Source organism: Chiloscyllium punctatum, chromosome 32 (assembly GCF_047496795.1).
Source record: "Chiloscyllium punctatum isolate Juve2018m chromosome 32, sChiPun1.3, whole genome shotgun sequence".
Taxonomy (NCBI): Eukaryota; Metazoa; Chordata; class Chondrichthyes; order Orectolobiformes; family Hemiscylliidae; genus Chiloscyllium; species Chiloscyllium punctatum.
The window spans coordinates 34267852-34287604 of NC_092770.1; the positions used below are offsets into that span (position 1 = coordinate 34267852).

At 47.4% G+C, this 19753-nt stretch overlaps 1 protein-coding gene across 4 annotated transcripts in view; it reads right to left on the bottom strand.

The window, feature by feature from the left end:
- The window catches only part of nav3 (neuron navigator 3), a 927909-nt gene that overhangs the window by 769139 nt on the left and 139017 nt on the right, over nt 1–19753 (bottom strand). For all 4 annotated transcript variants that reach the window (XM_072552054.1, XM_072552051.1, XM_072552053.1 and 1 more), the window contains exon 2: nt 18875–19181. The gene's annotated coding sequence lies outside the window, so the exon portion shown is untranslated. The remainder of the gene's footprint in view (nt 1–18874; nt 19182–19753) is intronic.

The following is a 19753-nucleotide window of genomic DNA, read 5'->3' on the forward strand; positions in this document are numbered from 1 at the left end:
CCACCACTTCTGCCCCCACCAGCGTCACTCACCTGCATTCTTCTGACATGCCCCCCCACAGACCCCACTGTCACTATCCCCACCCTCCAGAACCCCAAGGGGAACACTACCCCTGCTCATGACTCCACCCCCATTCCCCCCACCACCACACCCACTCCAGTTACAGGTTCTGCCCCCACTCCCAATTCTACACCCACACCAGATCCCAGCTCCCAGCCCTGCCGAGTTTTCACCATCCCCCCCAGACCTCCCCCTCACTGAGGACGAACGATCAGTCCTCAGCAAAGGACTCACCTTCATTCCCCTCCATCCACGCATCAATGAATTTAATACACGTCGTGACGTCGAACAATTCTTGCGTCGCCTCCGCCTCCGAGCTTACTTTCACAATCAGGACTCCCGTCCACCTTCTGAGGACCCCTTCGCCCACCTCCAACACACTGCATCCACCTGGACATCCTGCGCTGGCCTATTACCTAACCTCGACCTCTTCATTTCCAACTGCCGCCGGGACATTGACCGCCTCAACCTGTCGTCCCCCCTCCCCCACTCCAACCTCTCACCCTCACAACGCGCAGCCCTCCAATCCCTCTGCTCCAATCCCAACCTCACCATCAAGCCAGCGGATAAAGGGGGCGCAGTGGTAGTCTGGCGCACTGACCTCTACACTGCTGAAGCCAAACGTCAACTCGAGGACACCTCTTCCTACTGCCCCCTCGACCATGACCCCACCCCGCATCACCAAACCATCATCTCCCAGACCATACAGAACCTCATCACCTCAGGAGGTCTCCCACCCACACCTTCCAACCTCATAGTCCGGGAACCCCGCACTGCCCGGTTCTACCTCCTTCCCAAGATCCACAAGCCTGACCACCCTGGCCGACCCATTCTCTCAGCATGCTCCTGCCCCACTGAACTCATCTCTACCGACCTCGACACTGTCCTATCCCCCCTAGTCCAGGAACTCCCCACATACGTTCGAGACACCACCCACGCCCTCCACCTCCTCCAAGACTTCCGTTTCCCTGGCCCCTAATGCCTCATCTTCACCATGGATATCCAATCCCTCTACACCTCCATCCGCCATGACCAGGGCCTCCAAGCCCTCCATTTTTTCCTCTCCAGATGTCCCCAACAGTACCCTTCCACCGACACTCTCATTTGTTTGGCCGAACTGGTCCTCACCCTTAACAATTTCTCCTTTAAATCCTCCCACTTCCTCCAGACCAAAGGCGTAGCCATGGGCTCACGTATGGGCCCCAGCTATGCCTGTCTCTTTGTTGGCTACGTACAGCAGTTGATCTTCCGTAACTACACCGGCACCACTCCCCACCTCTTCCTCCGCTACAGTGATGACTGCATTGGCGCCACCTCGTGCTCCCGCGAGGAGGTTGAGCAATTCATCAACTTCACCAACACATTCCACCCTGACCTTAAATTTACCTGGACCATCTCTGACACCTCCCTCCCCTTCCTGGACCTCTCCATCTCCATTAATGACGACCGACTTGACACTGACATTTTTTACAAACCCACTGACTCCCATAGCTACCTGGATTATACCTCTTCCCACCCTACCTCTTGCAAAAATGCCATCCCGTATTCCCAATTTCTCTGCCTCCGCCGGATCTGCTCCCAGGAGGACCAGTTCCACCACAGAACACTCCAGATGGCCTCCTTCTTTAGAGATCGCAGTTTCCCTTCCCACGTGGTTAAAGATGCCCTCCAAAGCATCTTGTCCACATCCCGCACCTCCGCCTTCAGACCCCACCCCTCCAACCGTAACAAGGACAGAACGCCCCTGGTGCTCACCTTCCACCCTACAAACCTTCGCATAAATCAAATCATCTGCCAACATTTCCGCCACCTCCAAACAGACCCCACCACCAGGGATATATTTCCCTCCCCACCCCTTTCCGCCTTCCGCAAAGACCGTTCCCTCCGCGACTACCTAGTCAGGTCCACACCCCCCTATGACCCACCCTCCCATTCTGGCACTTTCCCCTGCCACCGCAGGAATTGTAAAACCTGCGCCCACACCTCCTCCCTCACCTCTATCCAAGGCCCTAAAGGGAGCCTTCCTCATCCATCAAAGTTTTACTTGCACATCCACTAATATCATTTATTGTATCCGTTGCTCCCGATGTGGTCTTCTCTACAATGGGGAGACTGGGCGCCTCCTAGTAGAGCGCTTTAGGGAACATCTCTGGGCACCAATCAACCACACCGCCCTGTGGCCCAACATTTCAACTCCCCCTCCCACTCTGCCGAGGACATGGAGGTCCTGGACCTCCTTCACCGCTGCTCCCTCACCACCAGACGCCTGGAGGAAGAACGCCTCATCTTCCGCCTCGGAACACTTCAACCCCAGGGCATCAATGTGGACTTCAACAGCTTCCTCATTTCCCCTTGCCCCACCTCACCCTAGTTCTAAACTTCCAGCTCAGTAACTGTCCCCTTGACTTGTCCGGACTTGTCCTCCCTGCCTATTTCCTTTTCCACCTATCCACTCCACCCTCTCCTCCCTGACCTATCACCTTCATCCCCTCCCCCACTCACCCATTGTACTCTATGCTACTCTCTCCCCACCCCCACCCTCCTCTAGCTTATCTCTCCACGCTTCAGGCTCACTGCCTTTATTCCTGATGAAGGGCTTTTGCCCGAAACGTCGATTTCACTGCTCCTTGGATGCTGCCTGAACTGCTGTGCTCTTCCAGCACCACTAATCCAGAATCTGGTTTCCAGCATCTGCAGTCATTGATTTTACCATCCATGTACATACAGATGTATGTATGTATACATGTACGTATCTATGTATGTACAGATGCATGTACCTTCCTTTTGCTGGTTAGTTGCAGCTCCTCTCTTGTCCACATTAACCCTCTATACCCAGGAACCAATCAAGTGGCTGTTCCTGTGCTGAATCGTCCTGTGCACACACCTTCTTGTCCTGATTAAAAAACCAGGTGAAAGACTAAATGTGGGCAAAGCTGCCCTCACCCACGTTGCTGCTGATGTGTCTAGCCTCCTCACTCACTGGAGAAAGTGAGGACTGCAGATGCTGGAGACCAGAGTTGAAAAGTGTGGTGCTGGAAAAACACAGCAGGCCAGGCAGCATCCGAGGAGCAGGAGAATCGATGTTTCAGGCACAATCCTGAAGAAGGGCTTGTGCCCGAAACATCGATTCTCCTGCTCCTCGGATGCTGCCTGGCCTGCTGTGTTTTTCCAGCCCCACGTTTGTCAACTCCTCACTCACTGCTCGAACAGAGCAACATTGTACAGAAACTCACAATGTGCTGCAGTAACTTGCTCTTATTTCAACTACAAATACTTTCTTCCACAGCTTTCTTGGCTTAAAGCAGTTCCTTTTCCCTTCTTTTTAAATCCACAGCCCAGACAATGGTCTTTACAACATTACTTGGAATGTCCTGCTTTTTGCCTCTCTCCCTTTTTGATTAATGGAGTTAGATTCGCTATTTTCTAACCTAATGTGACTCTCCCTGAATCAAGGGAGTCTTGGAAAATGAAAAACAACCTCTCGTCTGCCTTACCTTCAGGACCCTGGGATGAACTCCGTGAGGAATCATCACTCCTCACTTTTCCTAAGCCTTTTAAGCCCTCATAAATGCCCTGGTTAAATTTTTTAAAATGGCCCTGGACCTCTCCTCACTCTCTCAAACTGAATGAAAACGTCATGATTCCTGCTATTTTGTGAAGCCTTCACAATGAGATCATTAATTAATCCCATTTTATTGCACAGCACCAGGTTGTGAGTGCCTTGCTCTCTGCTCAGCTCCAGAATGTACTGTTTTAAGGAACTGCTGAAAATGTGTTGCTGGAAAAGCGCAGCAGGTCAGGCAGCATCCAAGGAACAGGAGAATCGACATTTTGGGCAGGAGCCCTTCTTCAGGAATGAGGAAAGTGTGTCCAGCAGGCTAAGATAAAAGGTAGGGAGGAGGGACTTGGGGGAGGGGCATTGGAAAATGCGATAGGTGGAAGGAGGTCAAGGTGAGGGTGATAGGCCGGAGTGGGGGTGGGGGCAGAGAGGTCAGGAAGAAGATTGCAGGTTAGGAAGGTGGTGCTGAGTTCGAGGGTTGGGACTGAGACAAGGTGGGGGGAGGGGAAAATGAGGAAACTGGAGAAATCTGAGTTCATCCCTTGTGAAGATGAGGTGCTCTTCCTCCAGCCATCGTGTTGCTATGGTCTGGCAATGGAGGAGTCCAAGGACCTGCATTTCCTTGGTGGAGTGGGAGGGGGAGTTGAAGTGTCGAGCCACGGGGTGGTTGGGTTGGTTGGTCCGGGTGTCCCAGAGGTGTTCTCTGAAACGTTCCGCAAGTAGGCGGCCTGTCTCCCCAATATAGAGGAGGCCACATTGAGTGCAGCTGATGCAGTAAATGATGTGTGTGGAGGTGCAGGTGAATTTGTGGCGGATATGGAAGGATCCCTTGGGGCCTTGGAGGGAAGTAAGGGGGGAGGTGTGGGTGCAAGTTTTGCATTTCTTGCGGTTGCAGGGGAAGGTGCAGGAGTGGAAGTTGGGGTGGTGGAGGGTGTGGACCTGACGAGGGAGTCATGGAGGGAGTGGTCTTTTCGGAATACTGATAGGGGAGGGGAGGGAAATATATCCCTGGTGGTGGGGTCAGTTTGGAGGTGGCAGAAATGACGACAGATGATACAATGTAAATGGAGGTTGGTGGGGTGGTAGGTGAGGACCAGTGGGGTTCTGTCCTGGTGGCAATTGGAGGGGCAGGACTCAAGGGTGGAGGAGCGGGAAGTGGAGGAGATGCGGTGGAGAGCATCGTCAACCATGTCTGGGGGGAACTTGTGGTCTTTGAAGAAGGAGGCCATCTGGGTTGTTCGGTATTGGAACTGGTCCTCCTGGGAGCAGATGTGGCGGAGATGAAGGAATTGGGAATATGGGATGGCGTTTTTACAGGGGGCAGGGTGGGAGGAGGTGTAGTCTAGGTAGCTATGGGAGTCGGTCGGTTTATAGTAAATGTCCATGTTGATTTGGTCGCCCGAGATAGAAATGGAGAGGTCTAGGATGGGAGATCCCCTGAGGTGATGAGGTTATGGATGGTCTGGGAGATGATGGTTTGGTGGTGGGAGGTGGGGTCATGGTCAAGGGGGCAGTAGGAGGAGGTGTCTGCGAGCTGGCGTTTAGCCTCAGCGGTGTAAAGGTTGGTGCACCAAACTACTACCGCGCCTCCCTTGTCTGTCAGTTTGATAGTGAGGTTGGGGTTGGAATGGAGGGAGTGGAGGGCTGCACGTTCCGAGGGTGAGAGGTTGGAGTGGGTGAGAGGGGTGGAGAGGTTGAGGCGGTTAATGTCGTGGCGGCAGTTGGCTATGAAGAGATCGAGGGCAGGTAAGAGGCCAGCATGGGGTGTCCAGGTGGATGGGGTGTGTTGGAGGCGGGAGAAGGGGTCGTCAGAGGGTGGGCGAGAATCTTGGTTGAAGAAGTAGGCGCGGAGGCGAAGGCGGCGGAAGAATTGTTCAATGTCTCGCCACGTGTTGAACTCGTTAATCCGAGAGCGTAGGGGAATGAAGGTGAGGACTCTGCCAAGGACTGTTTTAATAAACTATCCTGAAAACATTTTACGGTCTCCTCATCTTTGCCCACCTGCCTTTTCCAGTTGATCATAGAATCATAGAATCCCTACAGTGTGGAAACAGGCCCTTCGGCCCAACAAGTCCACACCAACCCCTCTAAAGAGCAACCCACCCAGACCCAGTTCCCTACCATAAATACTCTACATTTACCCTGACTAATACACCTAACCTACACATCCCTAAACACAATGGGTAATTTAGCATGGCCAATTCACCTAACCTGCACATCTTTGGACTGTGGGAGGAAACTGGAGCACCCGGAAGAAACCCAAGCAGACACGGGGACAATGTCCAAACTCCACACAGACAGTTGCCCGAGGCTGGAATCAAACCCGAATCCCTGGTGCTGTGAGGCAGCAGTGCTAACCACTGAGCCACCGTGATTAAAATCAGATTAAAATCTCCCACATTTATTGATATGTCTTTCTGACAAGCTCTCCTCATTTCTTCTCCACCCACCACACGCCTGTCCTTCCCCCCAAGCCCCCTGTTTGGTTACTGTCCCACAAGTGACTTCTTGTCTTTATCATTGCCCATCCCAACCCAAACTGTTTTCCTGAACTGAGGTCATCCTTCTCTATTGTGATCATACCATCATTAACTAACAGTGCCACCCCTCCACCTTTTCCTTGTTTCATACCAAACTTCCCTATCACAGATGTCCTGTACCCGTCAAGATTCAAGTTACAATCCTGTCATCCTGTAGCACGTCTCTGGAATGGTTACCAGGTTGAACTTATTCATTTCTGTTTGCTCTCTCAGTGAATCTGTTTCGTTTCAAATGCTACGTGCAGTAGAAACAGAGACAGCTCTCGGCTCATAGACACTCACACCACAGAGAGAGGCCATTCTGTTCATCATGTCCATGCTAGTTCACAGACATCTGACTACACGGATCCCATTTTCAGCAGAATGCAGTGGCAGTTTGGTGCTGTTCCTGTAGCAATCCCGAAATCCCAGGCCATTAATCCGGGGGACATGGGCAAGAATATTTTTCCCCCTTATTCATTCACAGGATGAGGGCTTCATCCCTAATTACCCAGAGGGCAGTTAACAGTCAACCACATCACTGTGGGTCTGGAGTCACATGGAGGCCAGACCAGGTAAGGATGGCAGTTTCGTGCTCTAAAGGACATTAGTGACCCAGATGGGTTTTTCTAACAATCAACAATGTTTACATGGTCACCATTTGACACTTAATTCCAGATTCTTATTGGATTCCAGCAATAATTAATCCCCCATTAAATCCCATCAATACAGCACCCACTTTCCTCAGTATTGGTGCCTGTGCCCCACAAACATATTAAGTGAATAACAAATAAATCTCTCTAATCCGATTTGCCCAAAAACAATTTGCATGTGGCTCAGGTAACACAACAGAGCTTGTGACCTTTGACCTCTGCTTCTTAATTCAGTGTTTCGCTCCTCATACTGACTGTTTAGAACATCCTTGTTTATCCTGTCTATGTCATTGGTACCTACACAGACCACAAGAACTGGATCATTTCCTATTGCTGTAGGGAATGTGCCAAGCCCTGGCATGAGGAGAATGGTACAGCCTGCCCTATATATTCTGTCCTATTGATATACAATGTCTCCTGTTATTTTCAATGTCCTTGCATTCTCCATGGACAGCTGATCCTGCTTTACAAGAGAAAAAGCTTTTCTCTGACAAACAGCTCAACTTTTTCTATTGTTACAGTTGCTGGACCGCTGTGAATATCAGTAACATTCACCCCAGTAACTCAGCATTGACAGCTCCTTATCAGAACAATAGGCTCTGACATTTCAATCAGCACCAATCTGTCCAACTCACTCACTTCATACAGAACATTCATAGCCAAGGGACTCAGCAGTACAGGGTTGGAAGGTGAAGGAACACAGGGAGGTGTGAGGGGAGGGGGAAAGAGGTTTTATTTTTTCATTCCCAACATGTGGAATAGCCAACATTGTGATCATCATCCTGTTTACCCAGGGGGTGGGCCCAGTGCAGACCCTGGTGTTCCTGTGGCAGACTTTGATACAATAGAGAGGTTTGTTTGGTCATTCTGCTGATCTGATTGGCTGCTGGGGAAGGTGATGCTAATGAAGGCGGTCAGTACCTGGGGGTGCTGACAGACCAAGTACAAAGCACAATCTACCAGCCTGAACCTGTACCACTGCCATTCCTTCAAACATGTCGTATTGAGACTGGAACTATCCTCCTGCCTCATCCATCCTATTCACAGATTGGCGCAACATCGAGGGCCAAAGGGCCTGTACTATGCTGTAATGTTCTATGTTCTAACCATCCTCCCTTTGTACCCCTGCAGCCCCACACATTCAAGTGAACATTCACATCTTCCGTTTATTAAAAGCTGTTTCCTTTTTGGGATGTGGGAGTCACTGGCTGTGGCAGCATTTGTTACTGTCCCTAATTACCCCCTGAACTGAAGTGTCTCAATAAACCATCCCAGAGGGTGGTTAAGAGTCAACCCCATTGCTGTGGGTCTGGAGTCACATGTAGACCAGACCATGTAAGGATGGCGGTTTCCTTCCCTGAAGCACATTAGTGACCCAGATGGGTGTTTACAACGATTGCTGATAGTTACTGACAATGGTTTTTATTCCATGTTTATTAATTTAAATTAAATTCCACTAGCAGTCCGTGAGACTTGAATCCAGGTCCCAACAGCATAAGTGTGGACTCCAGGATTGGCTAAGTCACTGACATTCTCGCTATGTCACAATCTCCCTTAGGCACTGTCTCAGGGAGAATCAGAACGTGGGCAGGAAGGAGATATACTGCTGGAGAGACAGAGAAAGAGAAACAGAAATAGAGACAGGATCCAGAGACAGGACCCGAAAAGGAAATGTCATACAAAGAAAATGAAAATCAGAGAAAAGAAGATGTTGTGATTTAGTTGAGATGATGATGGATTAATAAATAGGAAATGGATTGAGAGAAATTAAATTCTCTGGTGGAGAGGGGCTGGAGTCCAGAAGAAAAGTCAGAACCTTCGAATTGAGCTAGACAAGTTAAGACATAAGACCATAAGGCATAGGGAACAGAAAGAGGACATTCAGCCCATCCAGTCTGTGCCACCCTTCAATGAAGTCATGGCTGACCTGATAATCCTCAACTCAATGTTCCTGCCTTTTCCGCATCACCTCCGATTCCCTTCCTGTGTAAAAAATCAGTCTCTTTCAGCCTTGCATATACTTACTGACACAATCCTGACAGCCCTCACAGGAGAGGTGAGTAGAAATCACACACTTAAAATAAACAGTTCAAGCTGCACAGGGTGGAGGTGAATCAATAGAAATTTTCAAAGGTAATGTTAGTTTTTTCATTCGGTAAAGATTGTGAAGCCAAGGCAGATAAATAGAGAGATACAATTTGAAATGAAATGGTGGATCAGGTGTAGGAACTGGATGCCCTTCCCCATCCTGTTTTTATTGAGAGAGTTACTGATGGAGACTGTGTTCCTGAACAACACAATTTATAGACAATACACTGGTTTCACAGAATAATATTCCCAGCAGCATGAAATAGTGGGACCTCAGCCTAAACATCAGCTGCACCACTGCAGCAATGAATTAATTACAAGTTAACTAAAAAGAAATAAAAGGTGAACTGTTATTAAATTAAACATAGGACCTAATTAAACGACTTTTTGTGGATTAACTTGTGCTTCAGAATGGTGGTTTGAGTTGCAAATTTTACAGATGACCTTAAATTGTTTCCCAACTATACCTTTAAGAGTAATCCCTCTATCCATTAGTTTGCCATTTCTCCGAGAGTCTCATGGTTTAGTTTACTGGCCGTTGAGTTGGCCTGAGAAATGGTGATTGGCCAACCCTTTGAACTGTTACAATATAAAGAACATAAAAAATAGGAGCTGGAATTACCATTCAGCTCTTCCAACCTGTTCTGTCAACAATAAGGTCATGGCTGAATTTTTCCCTGAATCCCACCTTCCCATGTTTCCCAGAAATCCATCAACTTCAATCTCAAAAACCATTCAACAATTGAGCACCACTGAGGGAGAGAATTCCAAGGCTTACAGTCCTTTACATTAAGAAATTTCTAACCATCTTTTGCAGACAATAGACAATTCAGGATTACGCCGTGTTAATTGTACCAATTGAGCTTATGTTCATGCACATGAAGGGCGTGCATTGGGTGGTTACCTCAGCCACACTTACTGATACGAGTCTGTAATCGGGTGATTGGTGAACCTGTAAGGTTTCATTATGTGAATAACAGGACTGTAACATTATAAGCTTTAGGAGGTTATGGATAGACTTTAATAGGAACGTTGACAGACTGGTGTAGAATGGGCAGGTAAGTGGGACACAAAATGTAATTCAGAAAAACGTGACGTGGCTCATTTTAGAAGGAAGTATGAGGACAGGGATGATAGAATAAAATGTACAATTCCAAAGGTAGTACAGTAGCACACAGTATCAGCAATTGGGATGGTATACATGCATCAGTCATGGTAGGACAGCTTCAGAAAGTGTTATATAGAATAGAGTACAAAAACAAGATATACAGGATGAACACGCAAAAACAGAAAGTGCTGGAGAAACTCAGCAGGTCTGGCAGCGTCTGTGGCAAGAGAAACAGAGTTAACATTTCAGGTCCAGTGACCCAGATGAATTTGTGTTAGATAGTAGTTCAGCCTCAGCTTGAGTATTTTGATCTGTTCTGGGACGTGCATGTTACAAAAAGCACCAGAAGTGTTTACAGAGAATGCAGAATAGATTCACAAGAATGGTTCCAGGAATGAGGAATTCCAGATCCATGGAGAAATGGGGGAAGCTGGGACTGGTTTCCCTGGAGAAGGGAAGATTAAGAGGAGAGCTGTTCAAAATCATGAAAGGTCTGGGCAGAATCAATCATTTGGAACTATTTCCATTGGCTTGAGGGGGTTAAAAATCAGAGGATACCCACTTAAGGTAATAAATAAAGAACAAGGAGGAATATGTATCTGATGCATTGACTGGTTCAGGTCAGGAATGAACTGCCTGAAAATGAGGCGGAAACAGGGTCAACTGTAGCTTCAAAAAGGAACTGGATAACCTTCTGATGTGAAAAGATGTTGCAGGTAAATACGAAGTCACCATAGTCCTGGTCTTTCATCAGAGAGAGAGGTGATCGGTAGTGACTTCACCTAAGGGTCACAGTGCCTCAGATGAGGGATGATGTTGAGAAGGAGAGTCCTCAGTCAGTATCAGAATTGAACCCATGCTGTTGGTGTCACTCTGTATCACAAACCAGCCACCCAGCCAATGAGCTTACCCAACCCCAGGAAAGGCTGCAAGGAAAAGGCAGAATGGGCCTAGCTGAGATTCCATTGCAGAAAACCAGCACAGAGTTGATAGGCCAGAGAGCCTTCCTCAATGGCTGTCATTGACAATCCTCAAGAGTCTATGGGCTTGGTCATAGGAAAACAAGCAAATCCACCTGTAGTGTAGGTCGCTGCACCATTGGTAGGCCGGCCACCTCCAGCCCATTGTCTGCCCCCGAGGTATTCCAGAAAGTCGGGGTAGGAGTAGGAGTGGGCTAATGTCAGGTAAGTCAACTCCCAGTGCAACAGAGGCCCTTGAGCAGGCAGTTAATACTCAGCTCAAGAAATGGAGTAAAAAATAAATGAGAAGTTAAAGACTATATTTGACCAAAGGAAATAGTTTATAGGGTTTTCATAAAAAGTGATAAGCACAAGGATTGGGAGCAATTTGGAACCCAGAACAGAATGACCTAGAGGCTGATAAAGGAAGGGAAAAGAGAAGATGATTGCATGGTAATGAGAAATCAGACTGTAAAAGCTTCTTTAAGTTTGCAAAAAGGAAAACTTAACAAGGAGGAATGTGCATCCACTGCTGGTGGATATGGGAGAATTTATATATTTTATTTCTATTCATTTGTGGGACATGGGAATAGTGATTATACCAAGGTCAGCCAGCTGGACCTCATGGAATATGAGTTCCCACATTGGGGCTGTTAAGCTGACATTCATTGTCTGTCTCTAGTTACCCGTGAGAAGGTGGGGGTGAGCTGCCTTCTTGAACCGCTGCTCCATGTGCTGTGGGTTGACCCACAATGCCCTTGGGTAGGGAATTCCAGGATTCTGACCCAACAACACTGAAGGAACTACACCAAGGAACCCCTGCAGAGATGTCCTGGAGCTGAGATGACTGACCCTCCACAACCACAACCATTTTCCTATGTGCCAGGTATGACTTTAACCATCAGAGAGTTTGCCCTCTGATACCCATTGATTCCAGTTTTGCCAGGGCTCCTTGATGTCACACTCAGTCGAATGCAGCCTTGATGTCAGGGACTGTCCCTCTCCCCTCCCCTCTGGAATCCAGCTCTTTTGTCCAGGTTTGACCCAAGGCTGTAATGAGGTCAGGAGCTGAGTGGGCCTGGGGGGATCCCAAACTGGGCGTCACTGAGCAGGTTATTGCTGAGCAGCTTATTACTTTGTCTGTCTTCAGTGCAGAAGAGAAAGAAAATGTCCCAGAAATATTTGAAAACCAATGACCATGGAAAATGGGGAACTGAAACAAATTAATATTAACTAAGAAGTAGTATTCAAAAATGTAATTGGACTGACGGCAGATAAATCCCCTGGACTAGAGGAAAATCATGTTAACGAGCTGAAGGAGGCAGTTAGAGGGCAATGATCGCACCTTTAATCATTACAGAGTCATCAATATGTACAGCACGGAGACAGACTCTTCAGTCCAACTTGTCCATGCCGACCAGATATTCTAAATAAATCTAGTCCCATTTGCCAGCACTTGGCCTATATCCCTCCAAACCCTTCCTATTCATATACCAATCCTGATGCCTTTTAAATGTTGCAATTGTACCAGTCTCCACCACTTCCTCTGGCAGCTTATTCCTTACACGTACCACACTCTGCATGAAAACGTTGCCCCTTCGGTCCCTTTTAAATCTTTCCCCTCTCACCATAAACCTATGCCCTCTAGTTCTAGACTCCCCCATCCAAGGGAAAAGACCTTGTCTATTTACCTTTTCCACGCCCCTCATGGTTTTATAAACCTCTATAATGTCACCCTCAGCCTCCGACGCTCCAAGGAAAACAGCCCCAGCCTATTCAGCCTCTCCCTATAGCTCAAACCCTCCAACTCTGGCAACATCCTTGTAAATCTTTTCTGAACCCCTTTCAAGTTTCACAACATCTTTCCGATAGGAAGGAGACCAGAATTGCACACAGTATGGGAAGAGAGTAGATTCTGATTAGTCAAGGCCCTGTCATGGAGAATGAACCATTTCGATGATGACTAACAGTTAATTATCAAGTTTTATTTAAATTTTAAACCAGGCAGGTTTCCTCTAATTGGTCAAGGCATGTCTTTCTTTCTGCAGTGAACAGGACTCTGGTTATTGATGTGTATCGTTTCTATGACATGTGGTTGCACTGCTGTAAATGTGTCTGAGAAGCTTGAACTGGTTGTCAGCATTGTTTCTTGCGCAGTTGGTAAAGTTGCCCATTTACACAATTTGAACCTGATTTTGGACATTCCGTTTTGAGATTTGCAAGAACAGGTTGGTTGGATGCAGTCTGTACTTGTCCAGTTGTAAATCACAAGAGGCACACACTGTTTAATGCAATCTGCTAGACTAATGACATGTGGCCTACATATGTGGCATCACACTGGTACTGAAATTCACTTACTTCAGTATTCCTTTGTGGGATAGGCAGAATATCTAATTGGGAGAAAGTGAGAGCTGCAGATGTCAAAGAGTGGGGTACTGGAAAAGCACAGCAGCATCGCATTCCTGATGAAGAGTTTAAATTGAATCGCGATTCTCCTGCTCCTTGGCTGCTGCCTGACCTGCTGTGCTTTTCCAGCACACCTTTGACTCAGAATATCTAATTGGTTTGATGACAACCTGTTGATATGGTGAACGTTATAACGGCAGTGTGAGACAGAGATCCCCACCATTTCCCTACACTCAAATGTTTGAAAAGATCTTTAAACTGCCACAAACAGGTGCTGAAAATAATCAAGAAGGCCAATGGAATACCAGGGACTGGAGTGTAAGGATGCACAGGTTATGCTGCAGCTATGCAAAATTCTGGTTCGACCCCACTTGGAGTACAATGGACACTTTTGGACATCACAGCTTAGGAGGGCTTTGGAGAGGGTACAACACAGATTTACAAGAATGATGCCTGGATTTCAGGAGTTTTGATAATTCTCCAGATCCTGGAAAGGTTCCTGCTGACTGGAAAGTAACAACTGTAACCCCAGTATTAAAACAGAGAGGAAGAGGGAGAGTGGAGAACGATAGACATGTTAGTTTGGTGACAATAATGGGGAAAATGTTAGAAATTAATGTAGCAGATGTGATAACTGAAGAATTATAAAAGAACATCAAAATTGGGCAGAGTCAACATGGATTTAGGGAAAGAGTATTGTTTTTGAATGTTGGTGTTTTTTGATGATGTGACATGTAGCATAGACAAAGGAGAGACAGGTGAATGTGAAATTTCGGAAGGTTTTTCATAAGGTTCTACACACTCGGTAGGTAAACATAATTAAAGAGTATTAGGGTAGTGTACTGGTCAGGATTGAGAATGATCCAGAGACACAAATCAGAGAAGGGACAAACATGTCATTCTCAAGGTGGCACATTGCTACCTGTTGGGTACGAGATTCACAACTGGTCACAATCTATATCGGTGGTTTCGATGCACGGACCAATTGTAATATTTCCAAATTTTTTGATGACCTGAAGCTGAGTCAGTTGCTGCAGGATTCCTAACCTCTGACCTGCTCCTGAAGCCACCGTCTTTATGTGGTGAGTCTAGTCGAGTTTCTGGTCAATGGTAATCCCAGGATGTTGATGGTGGGAGATTCTGTGATGGTAACATCATTGAATGTTGAATCATAGAATCCTAGAATTCCTACAGTGTGGAAACAACCCTTTGGGCCAACAAGTCCACACCGACACTTTGAAGAGTAACCCATACAGGCCCATTCCCCTACCCTATTATTCTGTAGTTACCCCTGCTAATGCATCTAACCTACACACCCCTGAACACTATGGGCAATTTAGCATGGCCAATTCACCTAACCTGCACATCTTTGGATTGTTGGAGGAAACTGGAGCACCCAGAGGAAACCCACCCAGACACTGGGCAAATGTGCAAACTCCACACAGACTGTGGCCTGAGGCTGGAATCGAACCCAGGTCCCTGGCGCTGTGAGGCAGTAGTTCTAACCACTGAGCCACCGTGCCACCCCCAAGTCACAGTGCTGCCCCGTCGAGCCCAGTCTATCCAACTGTTTATTCTCTCTCTGGGCTCCATCACCACCAACCATTTACTCATCGCTCTCCCTCACCCCATCTTCATTTATATCAACTTTTCTCCAGCTACAATCAGTTCTGAAGAATTGTCAGTGGACCTGAAACGTTAATTTTGCTTTCTCTCCAGAGATGCTGCCAGATCTGCTGAGTTTTTCCAGCAATCTCCATCAGCGGTGACCAACTCAACACAGACATCTTCTACAAACCCACCGACTCCCACAGCTACCTGGATTACACTGATTCCCACTCTGCCTCCTGTAAAAACGCTATCCCGTATTCCCAATTCCTCTGCTTCCACCGGATCTGCTCCCAGGAGGACCAGTTCCACCAGAGAACACACCAGATTGCCTCCTTCTTCAAAGACCACAATGTCCCCCCCCACGTGGTCGATGATGCCCTTTCGCACATCTCATCCTCTTCCTGCAACTCCGCCCTTGAACCCCACCCTTCTAACCACCCGGACAGAACCCCACGATCCTCACCAACCTCTGGATACATCGCATCATCCTCTACCATTTCTGCCACCTACAAATGGACCCCACCACCATAGATATATTTCCCTCCCCACCCCTATCTGTGTTCCATAGAGACCATTCACTCCGCAACTCCCTTGTCAGGTCCACAGTCCCCACCAACACACCCTCCCCTCCTGGCACCTTCCCTTGCCACCACAGGAATTGAAAAACTTGTGCCCACACCTCCCCCCTCCCTTCCATCCAAGGCCCTAAAGGAGCCTTCTACATCCATCAGATTCACCTGCACATCCACACATGTCATTTACTGTATCCATTGCTCCTGATGCAGTCTCCTCTACATCGGGGAAACAGGGTGCCTACTTGCAGAGCACTTCTGAGAACATCTCTGGGACACCCTCAGCAACCAACCCCACCACCCAATGGCTGAACATTTCAAGTCCCCCTCCCACTCTGCCAAGGACGTGCAGGTCCTGGGCCTTCTCCATCACCGCTCCCTCACCACCTGATGCCTGGAGGAAGCACGCCTCATCTTCCACCTCGGGACCCTCCAACCCCACGGCATCAACGTGGATTTCACCATTTTCCTCATTTCCCTCCACCACCTTACCCCAGTTCCAACCTTCCAACTTGGCACCGCCCTCATGACCTGTCCCACCTAACCATTCCACCCTCCTCTCTGACCTATCACCATTAACCCCACCTCCATCCACCTACTGCACTCTCAGCTACCTTCCCCCCAGACCCACCCTCCTCCCATTTCTCTCTTCACCCCTGAGGCTCCCAACCTCATTCCTGATGAAGGACTCTTGCCCAAAACGTCGATTCTCCTGCTCCTCAGATGCTGCCTGACCTGCTGTGCTTTTCCAGCACCTAACACTCAACCATTTTCATGTCTGTCCTCTGGGTAGTTGGGGATGGGCAGTAAATGCTGGTCCAGTCAGAGACACCCATCACCCACATACAATAAAACACAGCCTGCACTGAGCAGGACAATGTTCAAATGAAGTAGGTGCGTGATGGGTAGCCAGTCTGGGTCAGTGAGCAGACACGGTGAGAGGGGAATGGGACTGGGCATTAAGGCACGGGCAGCAGAGCTTTGGCAGGATTCCAATTTATGGAGGTTGGGATGTGGGAGATGAGTCAGGAGAGTGTTGAAAGGGTCGCCCCTGGAGGTAGCTCTGGGAGAATGAGGACTTCAGTAGCTGCTGAGCTGGGCTGGGGCAGTGAAGAACTTGAGTGATATTTTAAAGATGAAAATAAATGATGTGAATAGGGGACAGAAGATGACATGTTAGTGCTTCCCAGACAGATGTTAATTGTTTTTTACTTGTATCTTTCATAATGGTTACGCTTAATAGCGACTTTAAACTGATGGCTGATTCATACAAGACCCTGGTTGGACATCAGTGTACACTTCAGGGTGTCACTTTATAGGAAGGACAGGAACTTGTTTTCTTTATTCATTCCCATGGTGAGGGCATCACTGGCCCAGCACTGATTGCCCACTGGGCAGTTAAGAGTCAGCCACATTGCTGTGGGTCTGGAGTCACAGAGTCCTACAGCACGGAGACAGCCATTTGACCCAAACTGGTCCGTGCCGACCAAAATGTCCATCCTCATTAACCCCATTCCCCTGCACTTGGCCCATATCCTTCTAACCATTTCCTATCCATGTATTTGTCCAAATACCTTTTAAATGTTGTTAATGTACCTGCCTCAACCACTTCATTGGCAGCTCATTCCATATGGGTACCACCCTCTGGGTAAAAACGTTACCCCTCAGGTTCCCTTTTATTGTTCCCTCTCTCACCTTAAACTGATGCCCTCTAGGCCTCGATATCCTCACCCTGAAAAATCACTGAGTGCATTCACCACATCGGCGTCTCTCATGATCCTTGTATACCTCTATAAGATCCCCCCTCAGTCTCCTACGCTCGAAAGAAAAATGTCCTTGCTTGTCCAACCTCTCTCTATGACTCAGTCACTTGGGTCTGGAGTCACATGTAGGCCAGGTAAGGGTGGCAGCTTCCTTCCCTAAAGGACATTAGTGAACCAGATGGGATTTTCCGACATTTGACAATGGATTCACTAGACTCTTAATTTCAGATATTTATTGAATTCAAATTCTACCATTTACCATGGTGAGACTTGAACCCCGGTCCAGAGAACATTAACTGGGTCTACAGTTCAGATAACATCTCGAGTCATTGCCTACCCTGAAAGCATAGGAGAGACAGTGTAGAAGTGACTTCCAAGAATGGTTTCAGAAATGAGAAACTTCAGGTAGATTGATGAAGTTGGGGCTGTTCTCCTTGGAGAGGGGAAAGCTGGGAGGAGATCTAATAGAGCTGTACAAAACCATGAGTAGGCTGGCCAGTGTAGATGGGGAGAAGTTGTTCCCACACATAAAAAGTACAAGAACAAGAGGGGCATAAACCTAAATTAATGTGCAAAAGGAAACGCCTCCGCCTCTCATCTCACTGTCTACAAAAACTATTCTCAGTTTAGATTGTCCCCATGTGGAACAAAGTAAAATTACCAAATAGAGAGACATTGGTTAAGCCTTTGGTTCTTCACTCATCAGGACCAATGCAAGAATGCCAAATTTCAAAAATCACAACCATTTATACTACATGAGAAAGGAGTGTTGATTGGATGACACGTCAACTCTGATTACTGTTGGTATGGAACAATAGCTCCCTGCGCTGCTGAGGAATTTGAAAAGGTGCAAGACTTGGACATATTCTGCTTGTTTCTCGAGAAGAGGTCCCTGCTCATGTAAAACATACCTCGCTTCCAGAAGCATAACAGTGACTGATTATCTTCAATTGGTTATTACTGGAACCACTGGCACACCCAAGATTGATCAGCATGTGCTGCCCAATCACATCCATCGAGAGAGGTTTTGTTTTAGGTTTTACAAGCACAAGATTGGCTGAGTATGATCTGCTCTCTGCCTATAAACAGCCACAAGAACATGCTACATAAAAACCGAAAGAATTAGAGATCGCAAACGAAACTAGAAGTTTACTGGAAAAGCTCAGCAGGTCTGGCAGCATCTTGTGAAGAGAAATCAGAGTTAACGTTTCAGGTTTGGTGACCCTTCCTCAGAACACGCTGCCTGTTTGATTAGCTAATCAGTGGGAGGTACATCCTATGTACCTGGCATCTCTCTCACCCAGAAACCTGGACACATTGCTCAAGTGTGCGCTGGTGGAATGTGTTTTTAGACAGACAATGAGGTCTTGTTTGTGACGTAGACACTGCCCAGTATCAATGTGAAAGGACTTGCTTCACATCCTGTTCATAATGTGGAGATACTTTGCCCTTCTGGGATATCTGAGATTCTCACACCAGAGATTTCCTGCAATTGGATGTAGGTCAGTAATTGCAAATATCTCGGAAACTTCACACAATCCCGAATGCCCCGCAAACTGTACTCCCCAGCACCTACCTTCTCTGATCATCACCCCGCTCTTCACTCCAGCTTTAGAAGGTGCTGAAGGTGTTTCCACAGCCACCCACAGCTACAGGGAATGATTCCAGTCAAATTCCAAGCTGCTGATCCATGAGTCACATCTTCATCAGGGGGGAGGGAAGGTTAGTATTGGCCCAGCTTCCTTCCAAACCTTTCAGAGAAACGCATGTGTTACAGGCCATGCAAACCGAAGACATACTCAATGATTGGATGTTGGTGTAGTTCCATCGATTCCTTCTCTTCAAACATGCTCAGGAATCCACAGCAGAATCCAACCATTTACCTGCAGAAATAATTAACATGATTTTAGAAAGATTACATTGAATTTCTTTCAAGAACTTTCATTATTCTGTGATTCCCACATCATCAAACTCCCCAAATTATTCTTAAAGGAGAAAACTTTGCAAAACCTGAAATAGACTAAAGAGTTTGGGAGGAGGAGACACAGTGGTTTATAGCTGGTGTGAGGGAAGATGTCTGGCCTCCAGCACTGCTTTACCCAAGTGTCTGAGGCTGTGTCTGTGTCTCTGATTGCCTCCAGAAACTCAGGGTCTAGTCTTGAAGGCAGTAATGGTCACACAGACACATGCTGCAGAGCTGTGCAGATGTATACACATAACACCATACACATCTCAACATCAATCACTGGGCAGAGAAGGGAAACCATCTCATTACATCCAAACATTCGGTCTGGGCAGGTGCAATGATTCAGGATGATCACTCTTGGATGAGGAGAGTTTGTGAATGCACCATAAAGAGCTGTGCAATGGTTGAATGACTGTTGAACCGACCTGACTGCATGGAGAGATTTGCACATGAGCACAGACGTTAAGGTGAATATCTTTGGAGTTTTCT